The sequence below is a fragment of the Arachis ipaensis genome, chromosome B10, assembly GCF_059453495.1.
Source record: "Arachis ipaensis isolate K30076 ecotype BB chromosome B10, ASM5945349v1, whole genome shotgun sequence".
Classification (NCBI taxonomy): Eukaryota; Viridiplantae; Streptophyta; class Magnoliopsida; order Fabales; family Fabaceae; genus Arachis; species Arachis ipaensis.
The window spans coordinates 54,673,596-54,692,687 of NC_142435.1; the positions used below are offsets into that span (position 1 = coordinate 54,673,596).

At 38.1% G+C, this 19,092-nt stretch overlaps 1 non-coding gene and 1 pseudogene across 1 annotated transcript; one reads left to right on the forward strand and one right to left on the reverse strand.

The window, feature by feature from the left end:
* LOC148580097 (uncharacterized) overlaps positions 1-19,092 on the reverse strand; it is a 48,099-nt pseudogene that overhangs the window by 11,514 nt on the left and 17,493 nt on the right.
* LOC148580098 (small nucleolar RNA R71) lies at positions 9,973-10,080 on the forward strand. Its single transcript, XR_015895550.1, has one exon. It is a non-coding gene; the product is annotated as a small nucleolar RNA R71 (small nucleolar RNA).

Here is a 19,092-nt window from a genome sequence, read left to right on the forward strand (position 1 = left end):
TCACAGGTTTTGTGTGTTTGAGTTCTAAACCATGTTCCAGTATAATATCTCTTCAAACAAGTGTAATATTAAATTTTATTCAAATTAGTGAAATTCTCTAAAAATTTTCTTGAAAAAGAAAATATTACTTCAACCAAGTGGTAAAATATGCAAAAATCAAACAAACATGCAAATGCAACAACTAATCTACGAAGAAAATTTAAACATTGGTGTTTCAGACAAGAAAGTACTAACCCATGGAGATCGGTATCGACCTCCCCACACTTAAAGATTGCACCGTCCTCGGTGCATGCTAAGATGTGCAAGTGGATGGGGGTTGTGGTTTCTCAGCTGGGCTCTTTTTTTGTTCCTTTCCTTGCCGGCGGTTTGGGAGTAGCTTTCTCCTTTCCTTCCTTGGTGGCCATCCTGAAGAAGGGAAGAGAAAGTAAATTAAATTCAAATAGATATATAGCAAGGAAGAGAATGGAAGAGTGGTGATGGATGCACATTAGGATGTAATTGACATTAACACATGCTCTTGAGTACATGTGAAAAGCCAGCAATGAAAAATAGCCAGTGCATCGAAAGATAAGTGGATACAGGGTGTTTATTGGCATGCCGGAAAAGGGCATGAGTAGCATAGACCAAGCATTACTTGTAATAAATTACCATGTTTGTATTGACAATTATATTCAATTAAAATAGTAAAGAGAGTTTATGAAAAGCAAGCATTAAATAGTATAAAGTATAATAGAGAAGAGCATAATAGAGAAGAGTATAATAGAGATGGAGATTCAAGAAGAAGAAGTACAACCTCCCATGCCCTTGAAAAGCAATGAAGAGGAGATTGAACCGGAAGAAAGCTACCAAGAGGAAGAGGTTGAAATTGAAGAAGCTTGCAAAGAGGTGGTAATTATCAAAGAAGAGCACAAGGGAGTGGAGCTTGCAATTTCATTAAAAATACTTCCCCATAAGTTGCCATCATCCTTCACAACATTCAAGTGGGTAAAATTTATATCCCATAGCTTTCTAATCCCACTTGAATATGGGCTACTGGAGACGGATGGTCAACTTAAAGCTCTTTGTGATATTAAGAGTAAGAGGAAGATGGCCAGTGGTAAGAATTGTCCTGCAAGGTTCATCATGGTTGGAAGCTTTAAGTTCAAACGCAAGGGTTGGTATAAAGCTCAACTGAATGGGTCTAGGAAGCTGTTTGGTCACTGCAGTGAGAATTCAAATCACCTTTCACCCGGCTGGAAAAATGCAGATCGAGACAAAAATGGGTGTAAAAGTAAAGTTTGGGATCCTGGAATCTGTTCTGGCATTTGTCACCCCGGGAGCCTAAGAATCTGTTTGAAGCTTCTTAAGGGCTTTACATGCTTAGTTTGGGATCCCGGAGGCCATTGGAATCACAAACATTGGTGGAGATTCCTGGATCAGTACAAGCACAAGGCACCATAACAAGAAGCTCATCAAATGTCCAACTTAAGGACTTTAACTAAAAGTGCTAGGTGGGAGACAACCCACCATGGTATAATCGTTCCTTTTTCATTTTTGAGTTTTTTTTTTTTTTTGAGTTTTATTTTATTTTATTGAACCTGGAGTTTTGCATCACATCCATATTAACACTGCATTCTGCATTTTCTTTTCAGACTAAAAAAAAAAAAAGAAAAAGCGAGCACGCGACGCGACCGCATCAACGACGCGTCTGCGTCGCAAGGAGATGAGAGAATAATAAATTGAACAGAAAGTTATGCAGGAGCAGCGCTGGAAGCGTGCCAATTGCACAAATCACCCCACGCGACCGCGTCATATGGGAATAATGGCCTCCCACGCGACCGCGTCAACCACGCGGCCGCGTGACCTGAAATCGGCGTAAAAAGGGTGCATGGCCGAAAGTTGAGCTGGAGTTGGGCTGGAATCGTGCTGGAAGCCCAAGCCTCACCACGCGAACGCGTGCCCCACGCGAACGCGTGCCCCACGTGTCCGCATCATATCCCCATGATGGCCACTCACGCGATCGCGTCAACCACGCGACCGCGTCACCCAAGATTTTGGCAATACTAAGTTTTGAACAGAGAGTTGTGCGACCGCGAGGCTGCACTCGTGCCACTAGCACAAATCAAGTCACGCGATCGCGTGCCCCACGCGTCCGCATCACCTGACCTTATTGCACACCACGCAGCCGCGTCACCCACGCGACCGCGTCGCCAGCGTCACACACCTTAACCTCATATGCCAAAATATCTTGTCTTTCTCTTCCCCAAATCTGATTTTCTCTTTTCCCTCCTTATTTCTTACTTACTTCTCCTCTCTTTCTTTCCCTTCTCATTCTTCTTATCTTTCATTTTATTTTACTTCATTTATTTGCATATTTCATTCATTGCATTATTTTCACTGGTGTTGGAATCTTATTTGGGTCATTGTGGATTATTGCATAATTATTTGACAATTATATATTACTTTTTTTTTAAAGGATGCTTGCATGTTTAATTTAATACTTTCAAATAGATTATTTACCATACATGCTATGTGTTTGTAAAAAAGCCCATATGGCATTATGCTTTTCTCTATTATACTTTATACTATTTAATGCTTGCTTTTCATAAACTCCCTTTACTATTTTAATTGAATATAATTGTCAATACAAACATGGTAATTTATTACAAGTAATGCTTGGTCTATGCTACTCATGCCCTTTTCCGGCATGCCAATAAATACCCTGCATCCACTTATCTTTCGATGCACTGGCTATTTTTCATTGCTGGCTTTTCACATGTACTCGAGAGCATGTGTTAATGTCAATTACATCCTAATGTGCATCCATCACCACTCTTCCATTCTCTTCCTTGCTATATATCTATTTGAATTTAATTTACTTTCTCTTCCCTTCTTCAGGATGGCCACCAAGGAAGGAAAGGAGAAAGCTACTCCCAAACCGCCGGCAAGGAAAGGAACAAAAAAAGAGCCAGCTGAGAAACCACAACCCCCATCCACTTGCACATCTTAGCATGCACCGAGGACGGTGCAATCTTTAAGTGTGGGGAGGTCGATACTGATCTCCACGGGTTAGCTATTTCTTGACTCAACACCAAATTTTTTATTTTATTTGTTTGATTGTTGCATTTGCATGTTTGATTGCATATTTATTTGATTTTTTTGCATATTTTACCACTTGGTTAAAGTAATATTTTCTTTTTCAAGAAACCTTTTAGAGAATTTCACTAATTTGAATAAAATTTAATGTTACACTTGTTTGAAGAGATATTATACTGGAACATGGTTTAAAGCTCGAACACACAAAACCTATGAGATTTTGAGCCTATTTGAATTGGTTGCATTTTTCAACCAATATTTTATTTTTAGTGTGTATTTTTCTCTCTAAAATTGTGATCTTTGTCTTCCTTAATTCTATATTTCCATTATTTGATGTATGCATACACTTACATGATTGAGGCCTTTGTTTCACTGAGCTTACATACCCATATGGCCTTACCTTTCATTATCCCTTGCAAACCAATTTGAGCCTATTTTACCCATTTGTTCTTTACTCTATCATATCATTAACTCTAAGCGAAAAACAATAATGTCCTTAATTTGAATCCTTGGTTAGCTTAGACTAGTGAAAGTACTCATGAATTAAGTGTGGGGAAAAGTGGGTTTGGAAACAATTGGTTTAAGAATTGGGTATTATATATCTTTATGAAACTGTGAAAGAAATGTTTAGAACATGATTCATGCATTCAATAAATTAATCATATGCATTGAGAAAAAAAATAATATAAAAAAATTGAAAATGAAAAATAAAAAGAGCAAAATAAGTGAAAGGGGACAAAATGCCCCAAAGTAAATAGTGAAAGCAATGCATATGTACTGTACTTGAAATTAGAATGCATGAATATGTGGAAAACATGGTTAATGGATGGTTAGATGTTGTATTATGATTACATGGATTGTCTAAAGTTAGGTGGAAAGTTTAAGTTAATTAAGGATTCAGATTTTAGTCCACTTGGCCAAATACAATCCTACCTTGACCCTAACCCCATTACAACCCTTAAAAAGACCTCTTGATATGTGTATCTGTGCATTAAACTTATGTTGATTGTTAGATGAAGAGCAAGCCTTATAAAGCAAGGTTAGTAGAGAATTGAGAGAATCGAACCTAAAACACTTGAGTGATTAGAGTGTATACACTACCAGTAAGGGTTCGATGCTCAATTCCTTGTTCCCTGCTTTCATGAGCTATTTTCTTCTTGCAAGTCTATTTGTACTTCATTCTTATGATTTGAATTAGTGAAATCCAGTTCATATTTCCTCTTGAAAGATTTGTTTACTTTTAACTAAGTAGGTAGAATCATTTTGCATGTAGTTGCATTTATAGGATTGCATTTCATACATTCTACCATTCCTCTTCACTCTCTTATAGCTTCTCTTGAGCTTAGCATGAGGACATGCTAATGTTTAAGTGTGGGGAGGTTGATAAATCACTATTTTATGGTTTATCTTGTGCTCAATTGAGTGGTTTCTATCTACTCTTTACCCACTTATTCATACTATTTGCATGGTTTTACATTTGCCTTCCTAATTATGTGCTTTTATTGAAAACATGCTTCTTTGATCTTATATTTGCTTATTATTAATCCTCTCTTATTACCATTAGATGCCTTGATATGTGTGTTAAGTGTTTTCAGATATTATAAGGCAGGAATGGCTTGAAGGATGGGAGAAAAGCATGTAAAAGTGGAAGGAATACAAGAAGTTGGAGAAATTGCTAACCTGTCCAGCCTGACCTCTTCGCACTCAAATGGCTATAACTTTGGCTACAGAGGTCCAAACGACGCAGTTCCAGTTGTGTTGAAAAGCTAAGGTCCGGGGCTTCGATTTGATATATAATATGCTATAATTCCCCAGCGTGGCAAAACTCAAAACCAGCGAATTCTGGACTGTTTTTGACCCAGTTTGTGGCCCAAAAAACACAGATTAGAGGCTATAAAGTGGTGGACTGCATCCATTCATAAGGGGTCTCTCATAATTCACTTCTCATGATTTAGATTAGTTTTGAGAGATGTTCTCCCCTCTATCTCTTAGGATTTAGGACTTCTCTTAGTTTTAGGAGTGACTCTCAATCCCAGGTTCTTTATTTTTATATAATTTATGAACTCTTCCAGGTTACATGTAATTTTCTTAATTAATGTTATTTGAGGTATTTCAATTCATGACTGCTTTCTTTTATTTACATGATTACTGCTTCCCATCTGAAGACATCTTTATTCCAATAGATTTATTCTTTTCCTTTTGGCTTTGGTTAAGAAATCAGTAACTCAGGAATTATCCAACTCAATAGCATAATTGTTAATTGTTATCTTGCCAATTGAATTGATCTTCAATAATCCCAACTTTTTCTTAGAAATTAACTAGGAATCAAAGATCTAACTAATTAGTCACTTGACCTTCCCTTGTTACAGCAAAGGTTAACTAAGTGAAATTAAGATTCAATTTTTATTATCATTGATAAGGATAACTTGATCTGGACTTCCAATTTCTAATACCTTGCCAAGAGTTTATGTTTATTGTTATTATTTTATTCCCTCTGCCATTGCTTTTCTAACTTTTTACCTTGATCCAAAAACCCCAAAACATACCTTTGCATAACCAATAATAAGAACATACTTCCGTGCAATTCCTTGAGAAGATGACCCGAGCTTTGAATACTCGGTTATCAATTTCAAAGGGGTTTGTTACTTGTGACAACCAAAACGTTTGTACGAAGGAATTTCTGTTGGTTTAGAGACTATATCTACAACACAACTGTTTTTATGACATTCTTTACTGGCAAAAATCCCAACGTCAAAATGGCGCTATTGCCGGGGATCAAACCCGGGTCACCCGCCTGTCACGCGGCTGCAGCCGCATGGTGCACGTGGTCGCGTCACCTAGCGTCATGGCAACTATGGTATATTATATATCAAATCGAAGCCCCAGACGTTAGCTTTCCAACGTAACTAGAACCGCATTGTTTGGACCTCTGTAGCTAAAGTTATAGCCGTTTGAGTGCGAAGAGGTCAGGCTGGACAGCTTAGTAATTTCTCCAACTTCTTGTATTCCTTCCATTTTTGCATGCTTCCTTTCCATCCTCTGAGCCATTCCTGCCCTGTAATCTCTGAAATCACTTAACAAACATATCAAGGCATCTAATGGTAATAAGAGAGGATTAATAATAAGCAAATATAAGATCAAAGAAGCATGTTTTCAATCATAGCACAAAATCAGGAAGGAAATATAAAACCATGCAAATATTATGAATAAGTGGGTAAAGAGTTGATGAAATCCACTCAATTGAGCACAAGATAAACCATAAAATAGTGGTTTATCAAGGCATCTCAGGGATTTCTTGTTGATGAGCTTCTTCATGCGTCTCTTGAGATCCATGAATAGGCTTTCTTGTTTGCTCCATCCTTTTCTTAGTAATGGGCTTGTCCTCATCAATGAGGATATCTCCCTCTATGTCAACCCCAGCTGAGTTGCATATATGGCAAATGAGGTGGGGAAAAGCTAACCTTGCCATAGTGGAGGACTTGTTAGCCACCTTGTAGAGTTCTTGAGGTATAATCTCATGAACCTCCACCTCTTCTCCAATCATGATGCTATGGATCATGATGGCCCGGTCTATAGTAACTTCAGACCGGTTGCTAGTGGGAATGATTGAGTGTTGAATGAACTCCAACCATCCTCTAGATACAGGCTTAAGGTCAAGCCTTCTTAGTTGAACCGACTTGCCTTTTGAGTCAATCTTCCATTGAGCTGCTTCCACACATATGTCCATGAGGACTTGGTCCAACCTTTGATCAAAGTTGACTCTCCTTGTGTAGGGGCGTGCATTCTCTTCTATCATTGGTAAGTTGAACGCCAACCTCACATTTTCCGGACTAAAATCTAAGCAATTCCCCCGAACCATGGTGAGATAATTCTTTGGGTTCGGGTTCTTACTTTGATCATGGTTCCTAGTGATCCATGCATTAGCATAGAACTCTTGAACCATTAGAATTCCGACTTGTTGGATGGGGTTTGTTAGAACTTCCGAACCTCTTCTATGGATCTCATGTCGGATCTCTAGATACTCATTTTTCTTGAGTTTGAAAGGGACCTCGGGGATCACCTTCTTCTTGGCCACAACATCATAGAAGAGGTCTTGATGGGCTTTGGAGATGAATCTTTCCATCTCCCATGACTCGGAGGTGGAAGGTTTTGTCTTCCCTTTCCCTTTTCTAGAGGATTCTCCGGTCCTAGGTGCCAACAATGGTAATGGAAAAACAAAAAGCTTATGCTTTTACCACACAAAACTTAAAATATTGCTCGCCCTCGAGCAAGAGAAGAAAGAAGAGATGAAGAAGAAGAAAAAATGGAGGAGAGGGAGAGAGGTTGTGTTTCGGCCAAGAAGGGGATGAGAGGGTTTTGTTGAAAATGAAGAAGATGGAGGGGTTTATATAGTAGAGGGAGAGGGGTTAAGGTTCGGCCATATGGGGAGGGTTTGGGTGGGAAAGTGATTTTGAATTTTGAAGGTAGGTGGGGTTTATGAGGTAGGTTTATGGGGAAAAGTAGATGGATGTAAGTGGTGAATGGGTGATAGGGAAGAGAGCTTGAGGTGATTGGTGAAGGGTTTTGGGGAAGGGTGTTTATTGGGAAGAGAGGATGAACATTGAGAAGAGGGAAGAGTATGAGTGGAGGTAGGTGGGGATCCTGTGGGGTCCACAGATGCTGAGATGATCCTGTAGGGTCCACGGATCCTGAGGTGTCAAGGAATTGCATCCCTGCACCAATTAGGCATGTAAAATGCCTTTGCATGCAATTCTGGCGTTTAAACGCCGAATTGGTGCTTGTTCTGGGCGTTCAGCGCCCAGATGCAGCATGTTTCTCGTGTTGAACGCCAGTTCTATGCTTGTTTCTGGCATTCAGCGCCAGCTTTCCTCAGTGTGCATTCCTGGCGTCTGAACGCCAGGATGCTGCTTGTTTTGGGCGTTCAACGCCAGATCCATGCTCTGTTCTGGTGTTGAACGCCAGCCAGATGCTCCTTACTGGCGTTTAAACGCCAGTAAGCCCTTCCTCCAGGGTGTAATTTTTCTTCTGCTATTTTTGATTCTGTTTTTAATTTTTGTATTTATTTTGTGACTCCACATGATCATGAACCTAATAAAACATTAAAGAACAATAAAATAAAAATAAAATTAGATAAATAAAAATTGGGTTGCCTCCCAACAAGCGCTTCTTAAATGTCAATAGCTTGACAGTGGGCTCTCATGGAGCCACACAGGTGATCAGGTCAATTTTATAGACTCCCAACACCAAACATAGAGTTTGGATATGGGAGTTCAACACCAAACTTAGAGTTTGGCTGAGGCCTCCCAACACCAAACTTAGAGTTTGACTGTGGGGGCTTTAGTTGACTCTGTACTGAGAGAAGCTTACTGTGCATCTTTTCCATGTTTACAGAAGGATGCCCTTGAGTTTTAAACACAAGGGAGTCCTTATTCAATTGAAGGACTAGTTCACCTCTATCAGCATCAATCACAGCTCTTGCTGTGGCTAGGAAGGGTCTACCAAGGATGAGGGATTCATCCTCATCCTTTCCAGTATCCAGGATTATGAAATCAGCAGGGATGTAAAGGCCTTCAACCTTTACTAACACGTCCTCTACTTGTCCATAAGCCTCTTTTCTTGAATTTTCTGCCATCTCTAACGAGATTCTAGCAGCTTGTACCTCAAAGATTCCCAGTTTCTCCATTACAGAGAGTGGCATGAGGTTTATTCCTGACCCAAGGTCACATAGAGCCTTCTCAAAGGTCATGGTGCCTATGGTACAAGGTATTAGGAACTTTCCAGGATCCTGTTTCTTCTGAGGCAATCTCAGTTGATCCAATGCATTTAGTTCATTGGTGAACAGGGGAGGTTCATCTCCCCAAGTCTCTTTACCAAATAAATTGGCATTCAGCTTCATGATTGCACTAGGGAACTTGGCAACTTGCTCTTCAGTAACATCCTCATTCTCTTCAAAAGAGGAATACTCATCAGAGCTCATGAAGGGCGTAAGGAGGTTTAATGGAATCTCTATGGTCTCTAGATGAGTCTCAGATTCCTTTGGTTCCTCAGAGGGAAACTCCTTATTGATCACTGGACGTCCCAGGAGGTCTTCCTTACTGGGATTCACGTCCTCCTCCTCTCTTGTGGGTTCGGCCATGATAGTCAATTCAGTAGCCTTGCACTCTCCTTTTGGATTTTCTTCTGTATTGCTTGGGAGAGCACTAGGAGGAGATTCAGTGATCTTCTTACTCAGCTGGCCCACTTGTGCCTCCAAATTTCTAATGGAGGACCTTGTTTCATTCATGAAACTCAGAGTGGCCTTAGATAGATCAGAGACTAAGTTTGCTAAATTAGAGTTACTTTGTTTAGAGTTCTCTGTCTGTTGCTGAGTGGATGATGGAAAAGGCTTGCTATTGCTAAACCTATTTTTTCCACCATTATTAAAGCCTTGTTGAGGCTTTTGTTGATCCTTCCATGAGAGATTTGGATGATTTCTCCATAAAGGGTTATAGGTGTTTCCATATGGTTCCCCATGTAATTCACTTCTACTATTGCAGGGTTCTCAGGATCATAAGCTTCTTCTTCAGAAGATGCCTCTTGAGTACTGTTGGATGCAGCTTGCATTCCATTCAGACTCTGAGAAATCAGATTGACATGCTGAGTTAATATTTTATTCTGGGCCAATATGGCCTTCAGAGTATCAATTTCAAGAACTCCCTTCTTCTGAGGCGTCCCATTACTCACAGGATTCCTCTCAGAAGTGTACATGAACTGGTTATTAGTAACCATGTCAATGAGTTATTGAGCTTCTGCAGGCGTTTTCTTTAGGTGAATGGATCCACCTGAAGAAGTATCCAATGACATCTTAGCTAATTCAGACAGACCATTATAGAATATATCCAGGATGGTCCATTCTGAAAGCATGTCAGAAGGACACTTTTTGGTCAGTTCCTTGTATCTCTCCCAACCTTCATAGAGGGATTCACCTTCTTTCTGTCTGAAGGTTTGAACATCCACTCTAAGCTTACTCAGCTTTTGAGGAGGAAAGAACTTGGCTAAGAAAGCCTTGACCAGCTTATCCCAAGAGTTCAGGCTATCTCTAGGTTAAGAGTCCAACCATATTCTAGCTCTGTCTCTTACAGCAAACGGGAAAAGCATGAGCCTGTAGACTTCAGGATCTACTCCATTAGAATTAACAGTATCACAGATCTGCAAAAATTGAGTTAAGAATTAAAAAGGATCTTCAGATGGAAGTCCATGAAACTTGCAGTTTTGTTGCATCAGAGAAACTAATTGAGGTTTCATCTCAAAATTGTTTGCTCCAATGGCAGGAATGGAGATGCTTCTTCCATGTAAATTGGAATTTGGTGCAGTAAAGTCACCAAGCATCCTCCTTGCAATATTATTATTTTCGGCTGCCATCTCCTCTTCCTGTTCAAAAATTCCTGTAAGGTTGTCTCTGGATTGTTGTATTTTAACTTCTCTTAGTTTCCTTTTTAGAGTCCTTTCAGGTTCAGGATCTGTTTCAACAAGAATGTTCTTGTCCTTGCTCCTGCTCATTATGACAAAGAAGGGAATAACAAAGAAAATATGGAATCTTCTATGTCACAGTACAAAGATTCCTTTGTGTGAGTAGAAGAAGAAAAGAATGTAATGTAAAGAAAGAGAAGGGAGGAGAATCCAAACACAAGGGTGAGGAGAGCAGAGATATGAGATGAAGAGAAGTGTTAGTAGGTAATTAAATAAATAGAAGAAGATGAGGGAGAGGGAATTTCGAAAATTAATTTTGAAAAAGAGTTACTGATTTTCGAAAATTAAGATAAAATTAAAATTAAAATTAAAAATTGAAACAATTAATTAATTAAAAAGAATTTTTGAGAAAGAGAGAGGTATTTTCGAAAATTAGAGAGGGATAGTTAGTTAGGTAGTTTTGAAAAAGATAAGAAACAAACAAAAAGTCAATTAGTTAGTTGAAAAAGATTTGAAATTCAATTTTGAAAAGATAAGAAGATAAGAAGTTAGAAAAGATATTTGAAAAAGATAGGATAAAAAGATATTTTTGAAAAGATATGATTGAAATTAGTTTTGAAAAAGATTTTATTTTAGAAATCAAAATTAATGACTTGACTCACAAGTAATCACAAGATATGATTCTAGAACTTAAAGTTTGAATCTTTCTTAACAAGCAAGTAACAAACCTAAAATTTTTGAATCAAAACATTAATTTTTGATGATATTTTCGAAAATTATGAAATAAAATTAAGAAAAAGATTTTTGAAAAATATTTTAAAAATTTTCGAAAATAAATAAGAGAATTGAAAAAGATTTGATTTTTGAAAAAGATTTTGAAAAAGATAAGATTTTTAAATTGAAAATTTGATTTGACTCGTAAATAGGGAAAATTTACGAAATTTATGAGTGAAAAAGGGAAAGATATTTTTTTGAATTTTGAATTTTTAACGATGAAAGAGAAAAATATGAAAATGATGCAATGCATGAAAATTTTGGATCTAAACATGTGATGCATGCAAGAACACCATGAATGTCAAGATGAACACCAAGAACACTTTGAATGTCAAGATGAACATCAAGAACTTATTTTTTTGAAAAATTTTCAAGAAAAGAAAACATGCAAGACACCAAACTTAGAAATTTTTCATGCATAGACACTATGAATGCAAGAATGCATATGAAAAACAAGAAAAGACACAAAACAAGAAAATATGAAGATCAAACAAGAAGACTGGTCAAGAACAACTTGAAGATCATGAAGAACACTATGAATGCATGAATTTTCAAAAAATGCATAAAATTTTTTTAGAAAAAATGTAATTGATACCAAACTTAAAAATTGACTCAAGACTCAAACAAGAAACACAAAATATTTTTGATTTTTATGATTTTATGATTTTTTTTTGGATTTTTGTATATTTTTATTTTTTATTTTCTTGAAAATTATTTGAAGAAGAAAAATAAAGATTTCAAAATTTTTAATATGAATTCCAAGAATCTTGTACTCTTTAGTCTAAAGCTCCAATCTGAGGGTTAGACATGGCTTAATAGCCAGCAAAGCTTTAGTATGCTATTACATGCATTGAAGTGATTAGTTGAATCCTCAGTCCAAAGGAATTTAGACATGGCTTTACAGCCAGCCAGGATTCAACAAATCATCATGAAACACTAGAATTCATTCTTAAAAATTTTGAATAATTTTCGAAAACAAAAGGAAAAAATTTTTTTTTTGAATATTAATTGGGAAAAACGAAAAAGAAGAAAATATTTTTGAAAAATTTTTGAAAATAAAATAAGAAGAAAATTACCCAATCTGAGCAACACGATGAACCGTCAGTTGTCCAAACTCGAACAATCCCCAGCAACGGCGCCAAAAACTTGGTGCACGAAATTGTGATCTCTGGTAATGGCTCCAAAAACTTGGTGCTCTAATCTTAATTCATAATTTGTCACAACTTCGATACAACTAACCAGCAAGTGCACGGGGTCGTCCAAGTAATAAAACCTTACGTGAGTAAGGGTCGATCCCACGGAGATTGTCGGCTTGAAGCAAGCTATGGTCACCTTGTAAATCTCAGTCAGGCGGATATCAAATGGTTATGGAGTTTTCGAATAATAATAATAAATAAACAGAAAATAAAGGTAGAAATACTTATGTAATTCATTGGTGAGAATTTCAGATAAGCGTATAGAGATGCTTTCGTTCCTCTGAACCTCTGCTTTCCTGCTGCCTTCATCCAATCCTTCCTACTCCTTTCCATGGCAAGCTTTATGTAAGGCATCACCGTTGTCAATGGCTACATCCCATCCTCTCTGTGAAAAAGGTCGAAATGCTCTGTCATGGCATGGCTAATCATCTGGAGGTTCTCGATCATACTGGAATAGGGTTCACCCTCCTTTTTCGTCTGTCACTACGCCCAGCACTCGCGAGTTTGAAGTTCGTCACAGCCATCCCTTCCCAGATCCTACTCGGAATACCACAGACAAGGTTTAGACTTTCCGGATCTCAGGAATGGCCATCCATGGGTTCTAACTTATACCACAAAGATTCTAATATCTCGGACTCGGTCCTCTGTAATTGATATCTAAGAGATACTCATTCTAGCTTGTTTGCATGTAGAACGGAAGAGTTTGTCAGGCACGCGTTCATAAGTGAGAATGATGATGAGCGTCACATAATCATCACATTCATCTTGTTCTTGGGTGCGAATGGATATCTTAGAAGCGGAATAAGTTGAATTGAATAGAAAACAGTAGTACTTTGCATTAAATCATGAGGAACAGCAGAGCTCCACACCTTAATCTATGGAGTGTAGAAACTCTACCGTTGAAAATTACATAAGTGAAAGGTTCAGGCATGGCCAAATGGGCAGCCCCCAACGTGATCAATATGATCCAAAGTTGAACTAAAAATCATAAGATGTCCAATACAATAGTAAAAAGTCCTATTTATACTAAACAAGATACTAGGGTTTACAGAAGTAACTAATTGATGCATAAATCCACTTCCGGGGCCCACTTGGTGTGTGCTTGGGCTGAGCTTGAAGTTTACACGTGCAGAGGCTTCTTTTGGAATTGAACGCCAAGTTGTAACGTGTTTTTGGCGTTCAACTCTGGTTCGTGACGTGTTTCTGGCGTTTAACTCCAGACTGCAGCGTAGAACTGGCGTTCAACGCCCTTTTGCGTCATCTAAACTCGGCCAAAGTATAGACTATTATATATTTCTGGAAAGGGCTGGATGTCTAACTTCCAACGCAATTGGAAGCGCGCCATTTTGAGTTCTGGAGCTCCAGAAAATGCACTTTGAGTGCAGGAAGGTCAGAATCCAACAGCATCAGCAGTCCTTCTTCAACCTTTGAATATGATTTTTGCTCAAGTCCCTCAATTTCAGCCAAAAATTACCTGAAATCACAGAAAAACACACAAACTCATAGTAAAGTCCAGAAATGTTAATTTAACATAAAAACTAATAAAAACATCCCTAAAAGTAACTAGATCCTACTAATAACATACTAAAAACAATGCCAAAAAGCGTATAAATTATCCGCTCATCACACAACACCAAACTTAAATTGTTGCTTGTCCCCAAGCAACTGAAAATAAAATAGGATAAAAAGAAGAGAATATACTATAAATTCCAAAATATCAATGAAAGATAGCTCCAATCAGATGAGCAGGACTTGTAGCTTTTTGCCTCTTGAATAGTTTTGGCATCTCACTTTATCCATTGAAGTTCATAATGATTGGCATCTATAGGGACTTAGAGTTCAGATAGTGTTATTGATTCTCCTAGTTCAGTATGTTGATTCTTGAACACAGCTACTTTATGAGTCTTGGCCATGGCCCTAAGCACTTTGTTTTTCAGTATTACCACCGGATACAAAAATGCCACAGACACATAATTGGGTGAACCTTTTCAGATTGTGACTCAGCTTTGCTAAAGTCCCCAATTAGAGGTGTCCAGGATTCTTAAGCACACTCTTCTTTTGCTTTGGACCTTGACTTTAACCGCTCAGTCTCAAGTTTTCACTTGACACCTTCACGCCACAAGCACATGGTTAAGGACAGCTTGGTTTAGCCGCTTAGGTCAGGATTTTATTCCTTTAGGCCCTCCTATCCACTGATGCTCAAAGCCTTGGGATCCTTTTTATTTACCCTTGCCTTTTGGTTTTAAGGGTTATTGGCTTTTTGCTCTTGCCTTTTGGTTTTAAGACCTTTTGGCTTTTTCTGCTTGCTTTTTCTTTTTCTTTCTATTATTTTTTTTCGCCATTTTTCTCTCTTTTTTTTTCTGCAAGCTTTTGTATTCACTGCTTTTTCTTGCTTCAAGAATCATTTTTATGATTTTTCAGATTATCAAATAATATGTCTCCTTATCATCATTCTTTCAAGAGCCAACACATTTAACATTCATAAACAACAACTTCAAAAGACATATGCACTGTTCAAGCATTCATGCAGAAAAAAAAAAAGTATTGTCACCACATCAATATAATTAAACTAAGTTCAAGGATAAATTCGAAACTCATGTAGTTCTTGTTCTTTTGAATTAAAAATATTTTTCATTTAAGAGAGGTGATGGATTCATAGGATATTCATAACTTTAAGACAAAGTTACTAAATACTAATGATCATGTAATAAGACACTAACATAGATAAGCACTTAACATAAGAAAACGAAAAACAGAAAATTTAAGAACAAGGAATGAGTCCACCTTAGTGATGGTGGCATTTTCTTCTTGAGGTACCAATGATGTCTTTGAGCTCTTCTATGTCTCTTCCTTGTCTTTGTTGCTCCTCCCTCATAGCTCTTTGATCTTCTCTAATTTCATGGAGGATGATTGAGTGCTCTTGATGTTCCACCCTTAGTTGTCCCATGTTGGAACTCAGTTCTCCTAGGGAGGTGTTGATTTGCTCCCAAAAGTTCTGTACCTCACATTTTCTGGACTAAAATCTAAGTAATTCCCCCGAACCATGGTGAGATAATTCTTTGGGTTCGGGTTTTTACTTTGATCATGGTTCCTAGTGATCCATGCATTAGCATAGAACTCTTGAACCATTAGAATTCTGACTTGTTGGATGGGGTTTGTTAGAACTTCCCAACCTCTTCTATGGATCTCATGTCGGATCTCCGGATACTCATTTTTCTTGAGTTTGAAAGGAACCTCGGGGATCACCTTCTTCTTGGCCACAACATCATAGAAGTGGTCTTGATGGGCTTTGGAGATGAATCTTTCCATCTCCCATGACTCGGAGGTGGAAGCTTTTGTCTTCCCTTTCCCTTTTCTAGAGGATTCTCCGGTCTTAGGTGCCATCAATGGTAATGGAAAAACAAAAAGCTTATGCTTTTACCAAACCAAACTTAGAATATAGCTTGCCCTCGAGCAAGAGAAGAAAGAAGAGATGAAGAAGAAGAAGAAATGGAGGAGAGGGAGAGAGGTTGTGTTTCGGTCAAGAAGGGGATGAGAGGGTTTTGTTGTGTGAAAATGAAGAAGAATGGAGGGGTTTATATAGTGGAGGGAGGGGTTAAGGTTCGGCCATATGGGGAGGGTTTGGGTGGGAAAGTGATTTTGAATTTTGAAGGTAGGTGGGGTTTATGAGGTAGGTTTATGGGGAAGAGTGGATGGATGTGAATAGTGAATGGGTGATATGGAAGAGAGCTTGAGGTGATTGGTGAAGGGTTTTGGGGAAGGGTGTTTATTGGGAAGAGAGGATGAATATTGAGAAGAGGGAAGAGTATGAGTGGAGGTAGGTGGGGATCCTGTGGGGTCTACAGATGCTGAAATGATCCTGTGGGGTCCACAGATCCTGAGGTGTCAAGGAATTGCATCCTTGCACCAATTAGGCATGTAAAATGCCTTTGCATGCAATTCTGGCGTTAAAACGCCGAATTGGTGCTTGTTCTGGGCGTTCAGCGCCCAGATGCAGCATGTTTCTGGCGTTGAACGCCAGTTCTATGCTTGTTTCTGGCGTTCAGCGCCAGCTTTCCTCAGTGTGCATTCCTGGCATCTGAACGCCAGGATGCTGCTTGTTTTGGGCGTTCAACGCCAGATCCATGCTCTGTTCTGGCGTTGAACGCCAGCCAGATTCTCCTTACAGGCGTTTAAATGCCAGTAAGCCCTTCCTCCAGGGTGTGATTTTTCTTCTGCTGTTTTTTATTTTGTTTTTAATTTTTGTATTTATTTTGTGACTCCACATGATCATGAACCTAATAAAACATGAAAGAACAATAAAATAAAAATAAAATTAGATAAATAAAAAATGGGTTGCCTCCCAACAAGCGCTTCTTTAATGTCAATAGCTTGACAGTGGGCTCTCATGGAGCCACATAGTGGGCTCTCATGGGTTCTAACTTATACCACGAAGATTCTAATATCTCGGACTCGGTCCTCTGTATTAGATATCTAAGAGATACTCATTCTAGCTTGTTTGCATGTAGAACAGAAGTGTTTGTCAGGCATGCGTTCATGAGTGAGAATGATGATGAGCGTCACATAATCATCACATTCATCATGTTCTTGGGTGCGAATGGATATCATAGAAGCGGAATAAGTTGAATTGAATAGAAAACAGTAGTACTTTGCATTAAATCATGAGGAACAGCAAAGCTCCACTCCTTAATCTATGGAGTGTAGAAACTCTACCGTTGAAAATTACATAAGTGAAAGGTTCAGGCATGGCCGAATGGCCAGCCCCCAACGTGATCAATATGATCCAAAGTTGAACTAAAATTCATAAGATATCTAATACAATAGTAAAAAGTCCTATTTATACTAAACTAGTTACTAGGGTTTACAGAAGTAAGTAATTGATGCATAAATCCACTTCCGGGGCCCACTTGGTGTGTGCTTGGGCTGAGCTTGAAGTTTACACGTAGAGAGGTCATTCTTGGAGTTGAACGCCAGTTTGTAACGTGTTTTTGGTGTTCTACTTTGGTTCGTGACGTGTTTCTGGCGTTTAACTCCAGACTGCAGCATAGAACTGGCGTTCAACGCCCTTTTGCGTCATCTAAACTTGATCAAAGGATAGACTATTATATATTGCTGGAAAGCCCTGGATGTCTACTTTCTAACACAATTAGAAGCGCGCCATTTTGAGATCTGTAACTCCAGAAAATACACTTTGAGTGCAGGGAGGTCAGAATCCAACAGCATCAGCAATCCTTCTTCAACCTCTGAATCTGATTTTTGCTCAAGTCCCTCAATTTCAGCTAGAAAATACCTGAAATCACAGAAAAACACACAAACTCATAGGAAAGTCCAGAAATGTGAATTTAACATAAAAATTAATAAAAACATCCCTAAAAGTATCTAGATCCTACTAAAAACATACTAAAAACAATGCCAAAAAGCGTATAAATTATCCGCTCATCACAACACCAAACTTAAATTGTTGCTTGTCCCCAAGCAACTGAAAATAAAATAGGATAAAAAGAAGAGAATATACTATAAATTCCAAACTATCAATGAAACATAGCTCCAATCAGATGAGCAGGACTTGACGCTTTTTGCCTCTTGAATAGTTTTGACATCTCACTTTATCCATTGAAGTTCAGAATGATTGGCATCTATAGGAACTCAGAGTTCAGATAGTGTTAGTGATTCTCCTAGTTCATTATGTTGATTCTTGAGCACATCTACTTTATGAGTCTTGGCCGTGGCCCTAAGCACTTTGTTTTCCAGTATTACCACCGGATACATAAATGCCACAGACACATAATTGGGTGAACCTTTTCAGATTGTGACTCAGCTTTGCTAAAGTCCCAAATTAGAGGTGTCCAAGGTTCTTAAGCACACTCTTCTTTTGCTTTGGACCTTGACTTTAACCGCTCAGTTCAAGTTTTCACTTGACACCTTCACGCCACAAGCACATGGTTAGGGATAGCTTGGTTTAGCCGCTTAGACCAGGATTTTATTCCTTTAGGCCCTCCTATCCACTGATGCTCAAAGCCTTGGGATCCTTTTTATTTACCCTTGCCTTTTGGTTTTAAGGGTTATTGGCTTTTTGCTCTTGCCTTTTGGTTTTAAGACCTTTTGGCTTTTTCTGCTTGCTTTTTCTATTTCTATTTTTTTTTGCCATTTTTTTTTCTGCAAGCTTTGTATTCACTGCTTTTTCTTGCTTCAAGAATCATTTTTATGATTTTTTAGATTATCAAATAACATTTATCCTTATCATCATTATTTTAAGAGCCAACATATTTAACATTCTAAAACACCAACTTCAAAAGACATATGCACTGTTCAAGCATTCATTCAGAAAACAAAAAGTATTGTCTCCACATTAATATAATTAAACTAAGTTCAAGGATAAATTCGAAACTCACGTACTTCTTGTTCTTTTGAATTAAAAACATTTTTCATTTAAGAGAGGTGATGGATTCATAGGACATTCATAACTTTACGACAAAGTTACTTGAATACTAATGATCATGTAATAAGACACAAATATAGACAAACATTTAACATAAAAACAAAAAACAGAAAATTTAAGAACAAGGAATGAGTCCACCTTAGTGATGGTGGCGTTTTC